The sequence below is a fragment of the Vulpes vulpes genome, chromosome 13 (assembly GCF_048418805.1).
Source record: "Vulpes vulpes isolate BD-2025 chromosome 13, VulVul3, whole genome shotgun sequence".
Lineage (NCBI taxonomy): Eukaryota > Metazoa > Chordata > Mammalia > Carnivora > Canidae > Vulpes > Vulpes vulpes.
Genome location: NC_132792.1, coordinates 26,787,351 through 26,805,435, shown reverse-complemented (window position 1 = coordinate 26,805,435; position 18,085 = coordinate 26,787,351). Strand labels below are relative to the sequence as shown.

The window sequence follows — 18,085 nt, the reverse complement described above, 5'->3', positions numbered from 1 at the left end:
TTAATTTTCTCTTTGTATAGTTTTTTCTTCTCTCCATCAATGCATATCAGGAATGATATACAAAACAATAGGTAAAATTTTAAACAGAGTAAGTGTCTAAACCTTAATATTTGTATGGAAGCTTAGCTGTGGAAAATAACTGTTAGAAACTTCATTTTCACCTAGGATTCTGTTAAGGAGAGCACTGTGTAATGCACATGAGCTTATAACAGCTTAGGTGGCTATAGTAGGAAGGGGATCTTCTAAGGGGAATTGCTTTCTAACTCCTTTTATTCTGGAATGTAGGAAAGAACCCTATTTTACAGATGAGTAAGGAAAAATCAGTCAAGGTAAGCCACTTTCTCAAAGACACGCAGCTACTAAATGACTTATATGAGATTTGATTCCTGATATACTTGGCTCCAAATTTGTCCCAAGATTTGGCTCACTAAGCACACAAAACCATAGAGTATCCAGTAACTAGGCTGGAAGAGGTTTCTTAGTGAAGGTCTATGACAAACCATAGGGCAGCTTGTAGGACACAGAAGCCCTTATTCTTTCCCCATCTGACTGCCCAGGGCATATGCAAACTTTTACCTTTAGATGCCTTTAGGGCAGGAAAAGTTAGTGGAGGGGACAAATCGTCCTGGCAGGGAGTTTCAACTCTGACTTGAGAGGTTATTTACCCAAGAAGAAATTGCTTTAGGTGGGAAGACACTGAGTTATTTTACTAAATAAGCTTTACATTTTGAGTGGAATAGGTTAGAAGGTAATATATTCAGACAATAACTCGAGCTGGATATTTCTTTTCTATGTATGAGTTACAGTGTATAGATTTCAACCTCACTGTAAATGTGTGCTGTAGATGCTTTTCAAGCAGCTAGAAACTATATTTATTCCGGTTGAATAATATATTTTAACAATAATAATTTCTCTTATGAACCTAAGACTCATTTTTCCATCTGCCTTCTCTATTTACTCTGCTGGAACTTTCCATATATCTGAAATTCAACATGTCTCACAGGGAAGTCATTACTTCTACTTGAACTGGCCTTTTCCTTGTAGGTGTTATCTTGATAAGTGGCTTTTAGGTAGGTTTGAAATACTGGTTCTATTCTCTTTTAACTGTCCATCCTCTCCCTCAACCAGAACATTTAATCATAAGTATACACACACACACACACACACACACACACACACACACACACACACATATTGACTTCTGCAGTTGTGGGGGCTGGCAAGTCTGAAATTTGTAGAGCAGGCTGGCAGGCTGGAGATGCTTGCAGTCTTGAGGCAGAATTTTCCTTAAGGAAATTACAGTTTTGTTCTTAAGGCCTTTATGATCTTTTAACTAACTGGGGAAGCCCACTTCATAATCCTCATTATTGAGATAATCTCCTTTACTTAAAGTCAACTAACTGTAGATATTTGCCACATCTACAAGATAACCTCTATAGCAAGACTAGGGGAGTTCTGTTCAGTAACTAGTACCAGATACTGTTCATCTAACCAAATTGATGCATAGAAGTAACCATTGTACACATGCAATTTCTCAGCAATTTTCTGAGCATATCAGTAAACACTTAGCAGCAACTTCCTGAGTTATTAATTAACTTAGTAGTTCCAGATATTTGCTGCTGTGGATACATGAAAAGTAAGACATAATTCCTGTCTTTGAAGAAATCATGGCTGAGTCATAGAAATTGACATCAAATCAAATACATTATAATCATTGTAGTGTGAACAAAGGGGTAGGACACTGCAGAGGAGGTAGTGACAATGCCATCTAGGGAGTTTACAAAAGAAATATTTCCAGTCAACACACTTCTAAATCTACTGTTTCAATCCATTGTCACCATTCTAACTCAAGTCTTCAGCATGAGCTGGAACATTTCCACACCCTCCTACCTCATCTTCCCACTGGCACTTTCAGCCACTCCTGCCTCAGCTTGCCACCAGGATAATGCACACTCCATTCTCAGTCACAACAAACAGCTTGACATTCTCTGAACCTTCATTTCTTTCTCTTTTTTTTTTCATATCCAAACATTCCAGACACAATTCCCTCTGTTGTCCCTATTCTCACTTTATCTAGCAAGATTTTATTTATTCTTCTGATCCAACATAAATATCTCCTATTCTGTGAGGGATTCTTCATTTCTGAGTGCAGTTAGTGCTCGTCTCTTTGTACTTTTATTATACATTGCTTATACATTGTCATAACTCATATTTGAATTGTCTTTCTCTCTTACTAAAACGTGAGCACCATAGTGGCAAGACCTGTATTATTAATTTTGCATCATCCTCTATACCTAGAATCAAACCTGGAACATGTTTAATATTTAATATATATTTGTTGATCAAAAATTGCACATTTTTTAAAACTAATGCCTTAATGTTACTTCAAGTTAATGTGGACATTAAAGATAAAGCCCAATACTATTTACAATCATTCCTGATAATTAGGTATTATTTCTTGCCTATAAATTTGAGGCTGCCCTCAAATTCTGAAGATCTGAGTTCAAGTTTTAACTTTATCACTTATCATGTAATCTTGATCAAGCTAGTTCATTGCTCTGCATTTGGTTTCCTTTTTTTTTTTAATATTTTATTTATTTATTCTTGAGAGACAAACAGAGAGAGGCAGAGACATAGGCAGTGGGAGAAGCAGGCTCCTCACAAGGAGCCTGATGTGGGACTCGATCCCGGAACTTTGGAATCACACCCTGAGCCTAAGGCAGACGCTCAGCCACTGAGCCACCCAGGTGGCCCTGCATTTAGTTTCCTTGAATATTATCTGCTCCATTATGAGAATGAAATTAAATCATGCAGAAGCTTTGTAAATGAATATCCTACATAAACATCATTGCTGCTTATGGAGCTACATCCTATGCAGTTATCTTGTGGACTCTGCATCCATCGAAGATAACTTATTCCATTGTCAAATGACTTTATACTATTTGGGGGATTTTTTCTTCTCTCTTAATCTTGTCCTGAAAGTAGAAGAAATCACAGTACCCCTTTGCTAAGAGACTTAGGGAAACATGTACATTCCTTTCTTGTTTGAATTTGTTGGATTATGACCAGGGGATAAAAAATCCTGATGATTTCCTACTTGGTATCTTATTACATGGCTATTTTTCATATTTTTCTTTTTATCACTGTTATCTAAAATTGGTTTAAATGGTAATAAAGATTATTTTGTACACTAGGAATAAATGCTGAGTTTTATTTCTTACGTGTACATAATCATGTGCCTTAAAACATTTAATGGGCTTCTATTCAGTATGTGAAATGCAAAATAAAAAGAATATAAGATACTTATTCATGAAGAGCTTGTAGGGAACTGGTGCATTGAAACATTGTAATGTGAGAACAACAGTGCATCTATTAAGAAATGCCAAAATAAAATCTTTAATTTTGTAGATAAATGTATTTAAATGGCAAAATTCATAAAACAAAAATTTTTTAAAAAGGTTTTATTTATTTATTCGTTCATGAGAGACAGGGAGAGAGAGAGAGAGGCAGAGACATAGGCAGAGAGAGAAGCAGGCTCCACGCAGGGAGCCCAAGGTGGGACTCAAACCCAGAATGCCAGATCACAATCTGAGCCAAAGGCAGATGCTCAATCGCTAAGCCACCCAGGCATCTCTCATAAAACAAATTGATATTCATAGTATCTGAGGTTTCTTCACATAAGAAAATGTATGCTAAACTATCACAGATTTAAAGGAAATTAATATAACTGTGATTCTCAAAAAAGTCGTATCTAAAAGATAAATTGATCCTACTAGAAATTCTAGTTCCTAGCTACAAGCTTTATAGAAAATATTTTGTTGCTGTTTTATTGTTGTCTGATCCTTTTTTTTAAAAAAAATGAGATTTATTTGACACATAACATTATTATAGTTTCAGGCATACAATACAATGATCCAATATTTGTATAGATTGCAATATTGCCTGATCTAAAAGCAGTCTATGTTTTTATCATTCTCAAAGAGAATCTGAGATTAATCAATACAAATATGTATTCCTGAAGTTATTATGAAATCAAATGAATCTTAAAGTACCAGGTAGAACTGCTTGTCTTTTCAAACAATTCATGTCTTAAATGACTATTTCAAATGTATTGTTTATGATCTGCCCATGGATTTTATACTTTGTGAATCAGAAGAATGCTACAAAGTAGTTCATCTAGAGTATGTCTGTCTTGATTCTGCTGCACACCTGTTAGTAATTCCTGGCTCCTCTGGAAATGCCAACACACACTTTTCCAAACAAACTTCTGGATTTTCCTACTGAAAGTATTTTTTTTTCTTTTCTTTTAATGAAGTCACTATAAAGCAGTGCTGAAGAATACGGGCTTTTAGCCAACCATCCCTGCCTCAGTAACTTTATTTTCCAAAGCCAAGAAAATGGGCTTTTGATTTTTTTTCTGAGTTGATTTTCTTCAAGTTGTCATACAGATCTACATATGTAGAGTTTGAGGATGCTGGCCATGGAGTAGCACAAATACAGCTATTAGTTATGCCTCTCTTGAATTATAACTAGGTGGAAAATCTGAATGGTTTATTCTGTACCAAAACCAAATGGAGAGAATCCTGAGCAGAGTATTTATGGGTAAACATTTAATTTTATGCTCTCAGTTTTATAAACTCTTGCCTCTGACTTGGAATAAAATGAAATAATTTGAAATCTGATATCAAAATAGAAAAATTTGTGATCATTGAATGGTGACTGAATATTAGAGCCAGCAGGGCCTTTACAATTGATCCAGGACAATATCTTTCCTTTAAAAGTAAAGTATATGAGACCTAGAGAGGCAAAACAACTTGTGCATGTTTACATACTAAGGGGTAGCAAGATAGAAGCTCTACTTTGGCTCATTCTTAGAAAGAAACATGACTCACAACTCTTTTCCTCTTTAACCTATTAATGCAGCAGGAAACTGTAGGAAATGTAGGAAACTACATTTTTCAAATGAGTTAGTATCTGTACAATATCTATATAATATTTAAAATATTAAAGACTCATAAGATGAGTACAATATTTTACAGGACAGAGCTCCGCTGCTAATTTATTTTCATTTTTTGATTTTCTAATAAAATGGAGATGTTTCAGATTGGATGGATTTATTTGTAACTAGCAGACTCTTATTAATTTATATGGTACCCAATTTCAGCACTCCCACTCTCTGCTCTCTGAGGGCTTAGTGTCAGGAACGGAGGCTGGCATTAAAGTCAGAGCAGATGTGTATTCACTTCCTCCTCCCTAGCTTGGCTCAAGCTGTTGGTGTAATCTCTAGTCAACTCTAACACTCAATTTTTGGATCACTGCCTTAAAAAATAATAACATTCTGAATGAGATTCTGGTTCAGAAATCCTACCCCAGATAGAATGATCCTTCTTGTATTTGCTTGACTGGAAATTCTGGAAGGAGCAGATAGGTTAGGCAGGCCTGTAGTTAATATAATTCCTCTTCCTTGTGTGGAATTGGGAGTACATCTTCCGTAAGGAAGTCTCCCTACTGGTGACATACACCTTGCACATGACCTTTGTTGGTCTAACCCTGATTTCATTTCCTTTTCTGAGTATATAATACCTATTTCTCGATAAAGATGGCTATTCATCGTGTATGTTCTTTTTTGTTTCCAACTCTCTCAGGCAAGTTTAAGCAAGCAGAAAATGCTAAAATAAGTTTTCCCAAAGTTTAAACATGCTAATGGTTTACAGCACCTTAACTTGGTGGAGGAATGTTTTCATTCTAGCTGAACGGATTCTGAAGAATCTTCTTACTGTTTTTAGTTTGATTTTTCTGTTGTCATTTGGTTTAACTATTTCTATTATGTCTTAAATGAGGAAGGCATGCAGATTCAACAGCAAAAACTGTGGATCATACTCTGGAGGAGCCACAGAAAATAATATAGAAGTCAAAATGATGAGTTGTAAACGGCATCACAAACCTAAGAGTAAATCTATTTGAAGTCAAGATAGAATGAAGATGTATTTTAGCTATTTTAATTTATAAAGTGAAATCTTGGCACTTTAACATTGGAAGGTGGTTCAAATAATCTAGAAATTGATGAAAGCTCTCATTTGATCTATGAGAATAACAAATGTCAAATTTTTGGGAGAAGGATGCACAAGGATTTTTTTTACAATGTTCCATCCTAGTAGGAACTAGTTTCTTTTCATCTTGATGAAGTGCCTCCAACCTTTTACTGTTTTTTTTTTTTTTCCTGTAGCAGGAACTCTGGATCTGAAATGAGATCAGATTTTTAAGTTTCTACTAAGTGAACATCATTTAGCATTTTCATTCTTTTAAGAGAGCTCATCAAATAATTGCCCTCTAATAGCAGGCAAGCAGGATAAGGCATCATGAAGCTAATGAAAATTTAAAATGGTGTCCATTTTCCATTGGCTTGGGAAAAGTTTATCAGAGCAATGACACACCCCACAGAAAATGACACACCTCTGAAAAGACATGCAGAAAGTAAGATGAGTCTTCTGGTTCTCCAAAGCTTAGCAGTGGTTTAACCTGACAAATTCTAAGGCAAAAAGTCAGAAATTAAGATCCCTATAACTGAAAAGAACTGAGCTTATCTGTAACATCTGCACAAAGATGTCTACGAAACTCTCACTTAAAGCTATCTCCTTTTAGGTGCTGTATCAAGCCTACATATTTCTGAGTATGTCCCAGATGATTTTTTCTTAACTTTAACTTCTAGTCCTAAAAAATAAAACAGAGGATCATAGGGGGAGGGGGGAATAAAACAAAATGAAATCAGAGAGGGAGACAAACCATGAGAGACTCTTAATCACAGGAAACAAACTGAGGGTCGCTAGAGGGGAGGGGGCGTGGGGTCACTGGGGGAGTAGCATGAAGGAGGGCATGGGATGGGGTGAACACCAGGTGTTATATAAGACCAATGAATCACTGACCTCTACCCCTGAAACTCACAGTACATCATATGTTAATTAATTGAATTTAAATAGAATAAAATTTTTAAATTTCCAAAAAAATTTACTTAAGTTGTATTAAGGAAGGAAGAACACTTTTTTTAGTTTGGGTTTACCCAAAATCAGATTCAGACAGGGAAATAACTATATATATCTTATTTGGGAGATGATCCCAGAAAGCACAAGAGAAGCTGTGGGAGAAATTGAGAAAGGAAAAGGAGAAAGCCCTTAAAGCAAGCATGAGTAAGTGGATTACCATTGTGATCAGTTGGGGTTCAGTTCTGCTGGGGATCTTCTGAGAAATCGTATAGAATGTACTTCAGTATTGCATCACCAATGGAAGAGGAAACTGGGTTATTTATCATCAACTCTCATTCCTCAGTGGTGTGGGGTTACCTGACATCTTGTGCTACCTGTGTATAAGTTGTACCAGCTCCTGTGGCACTGATAAAAGCCCTCAGACAAAGAAATAGAATCACACTTGAGAGCACCACTCTCATGACCTAATCACCTCTAAAGTGCTCCATCTCCAAACACCATCATTGGGATTTAGGTTTCAACATAGGAATTTTTTTGCTGGGGGGATGGAACTGTAAACATCCAACAGCATTCTGCTCTTGCACCCCCCAAATTTGTGACCTCACATACAAAATATATTTATTTTACTCCAAAAGTCTTGACGTGTTCCAGTATCAACTCTAAAAAATCTGAAGTCCAAAGTCTTACTTATATATTGTCTAAATTAGATATGAAGAAAACTCAGATATGACTTGAGATACACTGCATCTTGAGGAAAAATTCCTCTCCAGCTGTGAACCTTTGAAACCACACAAGTTAGATGCTTCCAAAATACACTGATGGGACAGGCATTCCCATTCTAAGGGGGAGAAGTAGGAAAGTAGTGTTAAGGGGCACCTGGGTTGCTGAGTTATTAAGTGGCTGCCTTTGGCTCAGGTCTTGATTTCAGGGTCCAGAGATTGAGCCCCCCATCAGGCTCCCTGCCCATAAGGAGTCTGTTTGTCCCTCTGCCCTTCCCCCTAGTTGTGCTTTCTCTCTTTCAAATAAATAAATAAATAAATAAATAAATAAATAAATAAATAAATAAAATCTTTAAAATAAAAAAAGAGAAAGTAGTGTTAAATTAACTTTAAATGGAGATATTACACTGAGGTGACTTTAATGCCTTTGTAGCTTACATAAGTGAACCAAAACCTAAACCTGTAATCCCTCATGGTTAAAAAATCACAACCTAAGGACAGCCAATCATGAGCAGCCAACTAGGCTTTACCAAAGAAAGCAACTACTTAAATTGTAGCCAATCAAATGATTTTCTTGTATTGCTTGTTTCCATATCCTCTAGCTTCCATTGGTGGACCTATCTTAACCACTTCCAGTTTGGTGCTGCTGAATTCAAACTGGTTTTTGTTAACTCTCTAAATTTTAATATGGCTCAGTTTACCTTTCAACAGAAAAGGAATGACAGGTCCCAAGCAAGTCTGAAACTTAATGGGACAAATTCCATTTGACCATAGGCTCAAGAAGAATCCTCTTTGACTCAGTGTTCTGCTTTTCAGATCCACAGGGCTGGCAGTGTCACTTCCACATCTTGGTGGGCCCCATTCATACCAAGGATCTCTGCTGTGATCCAGTGGCTCTGCTAGGTGACACTGTCCTTTGAAACCTAGGTGAAGGCATCATTGATTCCTCAAATCAATGAAGTCTCAAGATGAGTTAATTATCTCTATTCTCAAATATGCCTTCTTTTGTGTTTCTTATCAGAAAAAGTAATACTATCCAATTGCCAAAAATGGAGTCATAATGAATTCTTCCCTCTTATCATTTTCCAAATTCTAGGTCACAGAATTTTTTAAATTTCATCTCAGCAGTGTTGATATTCCCTCACTAGTACATTCCTTATTTCTTTAGTGAAGGGAATGACAATCAAGCCTTCCCAGGGCACATAGTTGATGGCCTCCTGATTTCATTTTGACTTGTTCACCCCTCTGTTCCTTCTAATCTTTACTAGCCAAGGCAGTTCTGCATCTCACTTTTGATGACATCAGGCCAAGCTTTAGAGTCATCGTAATGTTAAAAGAGAGTACTCCTATACCAATAAACTCTCATGTCCCCAGTCCAATACTCTAACTATTCAAACCCATATCCCCATTTCTTGCTAGTATGTATTTGCCAGATTCTACAGTGTTTTTGGTGGATAAGCTATGTCTTCACATAGGGCTATACTTGTCTGCTCAGGATATGCTAGTTATTGGTCTAGATCATGTGCTCTAAACCAGAGTAAAATGGATTTTTTTTCGAAAAAAAAAACTTATATATTATAAGTTATTTGTTGTCCTCCAAGGGACTACAAAACAAATAGATATATGGTATACCTATGTTACTAAAATTTACCAGCAGAATGTTGGTGAGGGGGCAGCCCGGTGGCTCAGCAGTTTAGCCCCGCCTTCAACCCAGGGCCTGATCTTGGAGACCCGGGATCAAGTCCCACATTGGACTCCTTGCATGGAGCCTGCTTCTCCCTCTGCCTGTGTCTCTGCCTCTCTCTCTCTGTCTCTCATGAATAAGTAAATAAAATCTTTTAAAAAATAAAAGAATGTTGGTGAGGGTCAAATGTCTAAGAAGGTCCTTAGGTAGCTGATAATGAAAAAAAGAAGGTTGAGAAACATTGGTCTAGATGTTACAACTATATTTCTCAACCTTAACAATATTGACATTTTGGACTAGATCATCTTTATTGTGGGGCTGTCCTATGCATTATAGGATGTTTAGCAGCATCCCTGGTCTCTAGTCATTAGACGCTAGTAACATTTTTCTCCTCCTTCCCAAGTTATAACAACCAAAAAAATGTCTCCAGACACTGCAGTGGTTTTCAAGTGTTAGCACACATCAGAATCTCCTCTAGGTTTTGTTAGAACACAGATTTCTGGGTCCTACTCCCTAACGGGACCTGAGAATTTGCTTTTGTAAATAATTTAAAAGAAGCATGGGTAATTTTAGTACTTATCTCATAGTATTATTTTCAGGATCAAATGAAGTAAGGCTGAGAATAGCTGGAACAAAAGCCCTAGAGTTGGAGTCTGCTCAGTTTGGTCAGGGGGTAGATAGCAGGAATATCAGTAGCTAAAGCAGAGTGAAAAAGGAGGAAAGTAAAGTAGATGAATTAAGAGCTGTAGTAAGGCACCATATCTCGCAGAGCATATTGGCCACAGTAAGGCTTTAAATTTAACTGAGTGATCAAGACCCATGGTAGTATTTTGAACAGATGTGATCTGACATAAATGAGAAGGTTGACCTTGTTTGCTGTGTGGGGTGTAGACTGAATGGAAGCAATAAGAGAAGCAAGAATACTAGTTAAGAGCTTATTGAAACTTATGAAGAAATGTTGGGGTTTGGATTTCCTGTGGAATTGGGGGAAAGTATCAGGTTATGGAAAATTTCCAAGTAAGAGTTGGCAAGATATAATGATGGATTGCAAATGCATGACAGAAAAAGAGAGGAGTCAAGGGTCAAGAACATCCCCAAAGTTTTGGGTCTGAACTGGAAATATGGAGTTACCATTTACTGAATTTGAGAATAATGAGGAAAGGTGAAGTCTGTGGGGAGAAGATCAGGCATTTAGTTTTGGACATGTAAAGTTTGAGGTATCTAAAGTGGTCATATTGAGTAAATGATTAGCTATATGAATCTGGAGTTTTCAAGAGTGGGTCTGGACTATAAATACAAATGCCCAATTATATTTCCACAGATTATGTTTAAAGTTTTGACATTGGAAGAGCTTACTTAAGAATGGGTGCAGAAAGAAAAGAGATAAGATCTGGGGACTGAACACTACTGAGCTAAAAAGATTTAGCGCAATTGGAAACTAAAGTTATTTTTAATAAAATGGATTATGAAGAATTGTTTTGCAAAACTTTTCAAGTAAAGTGATTGAAAAATACCCCAGTCAAATATCTCCTATTATAATAATTCAGGCAAAAGCCAAAGAAAGTTATTATTCTTGGTCTTTGGAATTCAGGGTAGGGTAGGTTTATTGAAAAATTGAATTTGCGTGTGTACCTATGGGCTATAATAATTACCTCTGGCAGCTAATTATAGGAATTAGGACTAGTCTAACACTTATTATTTTACTTGAAAAGGAGTAGTGAAATTTGTTTTATGCTGCATAAAGAACTTGTTTGATATATATTTCATGAGCCCTAGTTGAGAGGGAGCATTTCATATTGGAATATATGAAAGCTTCTAATCAAACATTTATGTCAGAAAGAGTTTTCTTTTGTGGAAGAAAGTTAATGTGATAAAAAAGTAAAAAGGGCATAATAATGCCCTGAAGATGCTAATCCATTTTAGACAAGATAGAGGGCAGGGAGGAGCCTTGGTAATGGACAGATCTTTACAACTCGACTGAAGTCAGGAGTTTGGGCCATAGGCATAGCTTTTGACCTCAATTTCCACGTGGAGCCTCTTAAAGTTCTATTCTCTTAGCTAACTCTGAGCCCATTCTGTTACACCTGCTTAATAACACAGCAGCTGTGAGTGGTGGCCTTTAACTCTCTTCAGACTCTTATGTTTGAATGGGAGGAAACAAAGAAATTTAGTTTAAATGAATCTAGGATCTAATGCGAGCAATTTCTGAAGGGGAGATAAGATGTTTTAAAATGTGTTTATTTTATTTGGTAGAATATATTTCTTGTCAGCGTTTGTCTTTTCCAACTATTCCCAGCTGAGACCATAGAAGCCATCATACTCTCCCTTAATGTAAATGAATTTTCACAGGCCTGTGCATGACTTATACATCATCAACAAGTCTCCCCTTTCTCTGTCCTCTTCTATCTTTTACATGGCTGATTGGATATTGGAATAAGTCTGATATTCTAGTAATGACCATTGGGCTCTTGATTTCAACTTCTTTATCGCAGAACCATGTTCCCTCCTCTACCTCAGTAAGTATTTTTCTACCCCTAGACTTGGGATCTGGTAAACAAGGGAGTATGTGAGTGGCTCAGAAGACTACACACTTCACTTGTTTTCCTCTTCCCACTCTTTTGGTTCAGTCCTAGGTCTGGGTATTGACCCAGATTCCCATCTCATTCATTCAAAGTAGTGTCCTTGTGTGGGGTCCTCTCTGGAACTGAATCCTGACCTTAACTATATATTATTTGACTAGCTGGACCAGTTCCTGTGAGATTGGACCATCTTTCTGCTTGGGGTTAGCATATTTTTAAGATGTCTTATAAATCAACTATTTCTTGTTTGATGGTCAAGTGTACAGCTACCTTCTGGTTGCTTTATTCTGCCTTCTTGATTGTAGATCACAATGCTAATTAGTTTTAGAACCTCTGTTGTGAGAGTTGGGACCTAAAACACTGTGTCTTGACCATGTGGACTTCTTCTCTGGAATGATCCCGGAATCTGTTCCCCAGAATCCCCCCTTCTTGTTTGGGTCCCAGCCTTGTCATTATTTCATCCCCTTTCCTCTCTCTCTCTACCTCCATTCTGGGATGTTGTAGGTTTCTAATCATCTGTTTGTTCAGTAATCAGATAACTTGAGTTAATGAAGTATTAACATAGTAACATTCATGTCTCATACAAATCTGTTTTATCTAACATTGAATTTTAACTTCTAAACTTAAGTAGAACACAATTTTGAATCCCTGTCTGAGACTCAGATTTACTTCACTAAAGTTGTGTCAATTTCATGAGCCTTTCTGAAGTCAGAAATGTCTTTTCAGGATTGAAGTGAAAACAATAATAGATCTTATGTGTATTCCCCATGAGGATCAATGCACATTTCCATTTACTTTCTTTCAATCAGAAGTGAGCAATTTTTCTCATGTTTTGCTTTTTCCCTTTAGCTTAGGTTAAAAATTGATTTTTACTGGTAAATTTAATTTTATAAACCTTAGTTCTATTACTGTCTCTGATCTGATCTTTTTTAAGAGAGAATTGAAACTACTCTAATGACAGCGTATTCGAATGTCTGACATTTGACCATTACATGATAATATTTTAAGACAGAATAATAATTTCTTTACATCCTACTCCCAAAGTTATGTGCTTCAAAAGCATAGGTACATTTGTTATTCCTGGAAGTGAGAAAAGCTCTGAGAATATTGTGCCTCTGTTCTTTGATCCCCTGAGCATTTAACATAATAATGATGCTTGCATTTATGTATCATTTAATACATTAAAAAATGTTTCTTGTAGCAGCCTAGCAAAATAAAAAGAGCATGAATTTTTGGAATTAGGCAACCTTAGACTTAAATCCCAGCTAACATCTTACCATCTGTGTGATCTTGGTCAAGTTCCTTAATCTGTCTGCACTCATTTTTTTTTCAACTCAAAAAATGGGGGCGATGCTACTTATTTAGGGAAGTTGGGAAGATCAAATCATGTAATGTATGCACTGCTACTGGCACATGGCTCTCAGTACATCCTGGTTTGATAGCAACCTTGGGAGATTGAGAGGAATTGAAATAATAACCAACATAAATAACTTGCAAGGACTTTTTGTATGTGTAATAGGTAAGTATTTCCTCTTCACACATCAGTACAAGAAATGTTATTTTGGTTTAATTTTCTGTGTGCCCCTACTCTCTGTGGAGGTGAGAAATTAAATCTCAGTCATGTGTTTTAGTGTCTTCTCACTCCTTGGATTCCAAATTTGGAGGGGGGAAAGAAGGATGCTTGTGTGCATATAGAAAGATGTGGGAGGTGGAATGGCCCTCCCTCCCAGTTCTTACAGCACCTCTTTTCTGCAAAAGCTACTTTCTGTTTTTCCCTCCAGAGAGCACTAATGCTCTCTTTAAAGCTCAGAAGTGCATTCCTTAGAAATCCTGTCCATGGACTATAGGCTTGGTCACTGAAGACCTTTGGTGATCAGTACTTGGCCTCCATCAGTATTCTGCAACGAGCAACCATCAGGGATATTACATGCACTCATGTAATCTCCCTGGACCCTACTCTGTTGTGGAAAACTCTTCTACTGGCCTCCGTTCCCAGTACCAGCCTTTTCCCCTGTTCATTCCAAGGGTCTTCACTTCATATTACACCTGTGAGGAAGTTATTCCTCACACACAGCACATTTTACTTTCAAATCTCAGGTTCTCTGAGGCAGTGGAGCCTAGAAGCAGAGTACCAAGTTTTGAATACTTTTGGGAGAAAAGGAAGGAAATAGTAACATTCTTTTAAGCATCCAGTATTAAGTGAAAATAATATATACGTTAATACAATAGTAGATCTTTCTACAATAATTTAGGTCTTCCATTACTTCTATGATGTAAGTTCTTAAGCCACCACATCATGCTCAATAAGGAAAGAGGGAATCCTGGCTTCTTACTCCATGAGGATTTGCCCCTTTCCCAACTGACATACTGCTTCACTGTTAAGAGTGAAAAAGTCCTACAGTAACTGGTAGTTCTGATCAAAGTCCTCTGAGAGGGAGTTCACTCATGCCCTGGCCTCAAGACATCCAACATGAGCATGCATGATGTCTCCCCAGACCTTCTCAGGACCGATCCCATCATGATTTACATACCTCTTCTGATTAGTCACGACTAGAAACAGCTGCCTGTGTTATCCATCATCAGGACTTTTATCACTATATGGGTCCAGTGAGTGCTCTTATCCATCTGCCTCCATTTCTGGCCTGATCTACCTCTCCTCACCGGCTTCCCAAACCCTTCCATTGTGTCTTCTGCCATTGGAAAAATACCCTTTATCCTCATCCAACTTTCTGTCCATTTTCATTTTCTTCATCTTCCTTTTCTAATAGAAACTAGCTTTTCCTTGATGTCACTTACCTCCTGCAATTCTTTTAAATGGGGATGTATTTTCTCCTAACTTTCTTACCTCAGAACCTAGAACTGGATATATATGTTCCCCTCTACCTCTATTTTTTTCCTATTGATTCCAAAAAATAAAGTCTAGAAAATGTCATCCAGTTTTAAGTTGTCACCTGGGCTTCATCATTCCTTTCCATGGGCTGTGGGGACCAAGAATACAGCCATACAAGTAGTTCCCAGCACTCGTTTCAGTGGCAGGAGAAGTAAGGGCATTGTGCTTCAGTTGTCATAGGGGCAGAGCTTGCATTTAGACGAAGAAGTGGTATCATATGTCAAAAGAATATTTGGCAACCAAAATGATTTTGAGTAAAAAATGACCCAAATATGTTTCAGTGAGCTTTTCTATTACCTCTAGAACAAGCCTTTTGATGAAAAAATACTAAATTTTCTATAAATTTACTTCTTATTAATTACAAAATTAATGTTTACAGATAAACTAAGTAAAAGGAACAAAGGAACAACACAGGAGAAGAATATAAAAAGCAAACAAATGATGCTCGCATATATCCCATATTAAATATAAGAACAAGTTTTGATAGCGAAGGGTATATTATCACATGCAATTGCTATTTGCTGAGTACATGTTTTGCTAAATATTATCTAAGCGAAAACTCAATATATCTTTTTAAAAATTGAACTTACGGGTACCTGGTGGCTCAGTCAATTAAACGTCTGCCTTCGGCTCAGGTCATGATCCCAGGAGTCCTGGAATGGAGCCCCACATCAGTCTCCTGCTAGGTACTTCTCCTTCTCCCTCTGCCCCTCCCCATGCTCCTGTTCTCTCTCTTGCTTATTCTTTCTCTTTCAAATAAATAAAATCTTTAAAAAAATAAGTTGAGCCTATACCCTAAATAGTAAGAGAATAATTTCCAGATGCTGTTTTATTAGCAATTCTGTTTTCTTGCTTGATAACTTAAAAAATTTTTAAAAAATGGTCATTGCTTGTTTTTTTGATTGACTATAAAGAAATTTTTTACCTTGTCTTGTTCTGAGAAGTCATGGTTTTGGTGGATTGATTATTTTCAAGATAGTTTCCCAACAGACACTGGCTTAAGATCTCACTCAGCCTAAGTATGATGAACAAGGAGTGCGCTTTGCCACCAGATGGAAGCCTGTGGTCAGCAAAGAAGTTAGGTTTCTGTCACCAGGCATACGTCACCCAGATGATGAAAGTTCCTTTTGTACACTGTGCACCATTTCCAGAAAGCATTAGTTAAAATTGGCTAATCTTTGCTCTGCGTATATTCTCTCAACCTGATTATGTTATTTTCATAGAACAAGATGAGGTGCTAGGATCAAAATGTTAGACTCAAATGAGATGTTTTCCATATTCATAATCCTTAGGTCATTGCCATATTCAGAACTATATTAGATAATAAAATTTAAAAGCCCATTTTCATTCTAGCTGCTCAATTTTAGTAACTGTTGAATTTCACACCACCTCTCATTCCTGTGCCAACTGCCTACAGGAAACACAGAAACTTAATTGACAGGCCAAATATTTGCATCCTATGGAAACCAGAGTATTCCATAATTTAAGAATGTAGCAAATATTTTCCTTTTCTCTTTGTTTGTTTGTTTGTTTGCAAATATTTACCTTAAAGCCAAAATTTGTTACATTTAAAACTAGCAGTATAACCTTTCAAACTGCAGTTGGGATCTTCTATCTAATTTGAGGTCTGAACATAGGTTATTAGCTCTTCTTCCTTTCTAAATTTTTTTAAAAAAGATTTTATTTATTTATTCATGAGAGACACAGAGAGAGAAAGGGAGAGGCAGAGACACAGGCAGAGGGAGAAGCAGGCTCCATGCAGGGCATCCAATATGAGACTTGATCCGGGGTCACACCCAGGGCTGAAGGCGGCACTAAATCGCCGAGCTAAACCTTTTAGAAAGGGTCCCTACCTTTCTAAAATTTTACTCTGCCTGCTTCTGCCATTTCTTCATTCATGAGCTATAAAATATCAGCTTACAAGTTGATAAGGCTCTATCTACTATTTTCTTTCAACATATGAGTAATTTCTGTGCCATCTATCTACCAATTAACATTTTTCTGTGCAAGAGGATCTCATTTCAGAATGTTCATGATCAGATTTTGTTTTTTCTTGCTTAACCTGCAATTTTCTACAAAAGGTGTACTTGGTAAGTGACTCCTTTGGTGTAAACAAGTTGGTTCACTTTACAGGGCAGGTTCTAGGGAAGTACAAACTGTTATTTGCAAGTGCTTGAGAAATGTAAAGTGCTGTAAAAATAAAAGACATTATTGTTATTATTTTCTTATAGCTTACAAATGACTTGCATTTTAAGAATGACCTTTGGGAAGTCCTCCAAGTTTTTAGTATCATAGAAACAGCTATGCTTCATGGAGACTTTCCAATTTGGGTATTTATTTATTTATTTATTTGAGGGAGAGAAGGAGAGAGAGAGAGATCGCATACACAGATGGAGAGGCAGAAGCAAACTCTCTGCTGAGCAGGGAGCCACTCAGGGCTGGATCCCAGGACCTGAGATCATGACCTGAGCCAAAGGCAGACACTTAACTGACTGAGCCACCCAAGCACCCCTCCAGTCTGTTTTCTGTATGTCAAAACAAGGCTGTTGAAGATGATTGCTATCCCCAAGAAAGGCAGAGGTTGGAGTCCTTTCCATGCTTTCCCAATGGTCAGTCAGTTTCACAGCAGTGCTATGAATTAAAGAAAAGGACATGAGATTAAGAAACAGTCTCTACTCTCTTACATTTCTCCTATATAACTCTGGACAAATCATGGAGACTTTTTGAGACTTGGTTTCTGTATCTGTAAAATAAGGATGGCTATAATTGCCATACCCAGCTTTTGGAATGAAAAATAATCGTAACTTTCAAAGTGCTACACACAGGTGGTTATTACCAAGATTTAATCATTGGTGTATTATTTCGCATCAGAGAGCCATGCACCCAAGCTGCATTGTTTTAAAATTGCTTTTACTAAACTCCATTTTGATGTTATTCCATTAGCCAAATTTGAGGGCTACTATAAGAGAATCAAAACTTTTTTTCTATCTGCTTTACTATAAAAAAGTAATTGAAGAAATTGTTTACAACTCACATAGTGTCTTTTTTATGAGGTCCTAGAGAGGTGACACATTTTTCTCAGAATATTTGGGTTTCTTTTAAACATAGCTTTCTATTTTTGTTTTTCAAGTCATGTATCTGATTGTGTTTTCCTTCACAGTAGCTTCTGGGCAGCTCTGAGTTAAGTCCATGATTCATATCTAACAAAGTATGTATGACTTTATATTATCTCA

The 18,085-nt window shown here is 36.9% G+C and overlaps 1 long non-coding RNA gene across 1 annotated transcript in view; it reads right to left on the bottom strand.

Moving 5' to 3' along the window:
* LOC140595148 (uncharacterized) overlaps nucleotides 1-15,892 on the bottom strand; it is a 92,646-nt gene extending 76,754 nt beyond the window's left edge. Inside the window, exons 1-2 of the long non-coding RNA XR_011996543.1 lie at nucleotides 15,778-15,892; nucleotides 15,443-15,505 (exon numbers count right to left, since the gene is read on the bottom strand). This is a non-coding gene — a long non-coding RNA (uncharacterized lncRNA). The remainder of the gene's footprint in view (nucleotides 1-15,442; nucleotides 15,506-15,777) is intronic.
* Between the last annotated feature and the right edge of the window lie 2,193 nt (nucleotides 15,893-18,085).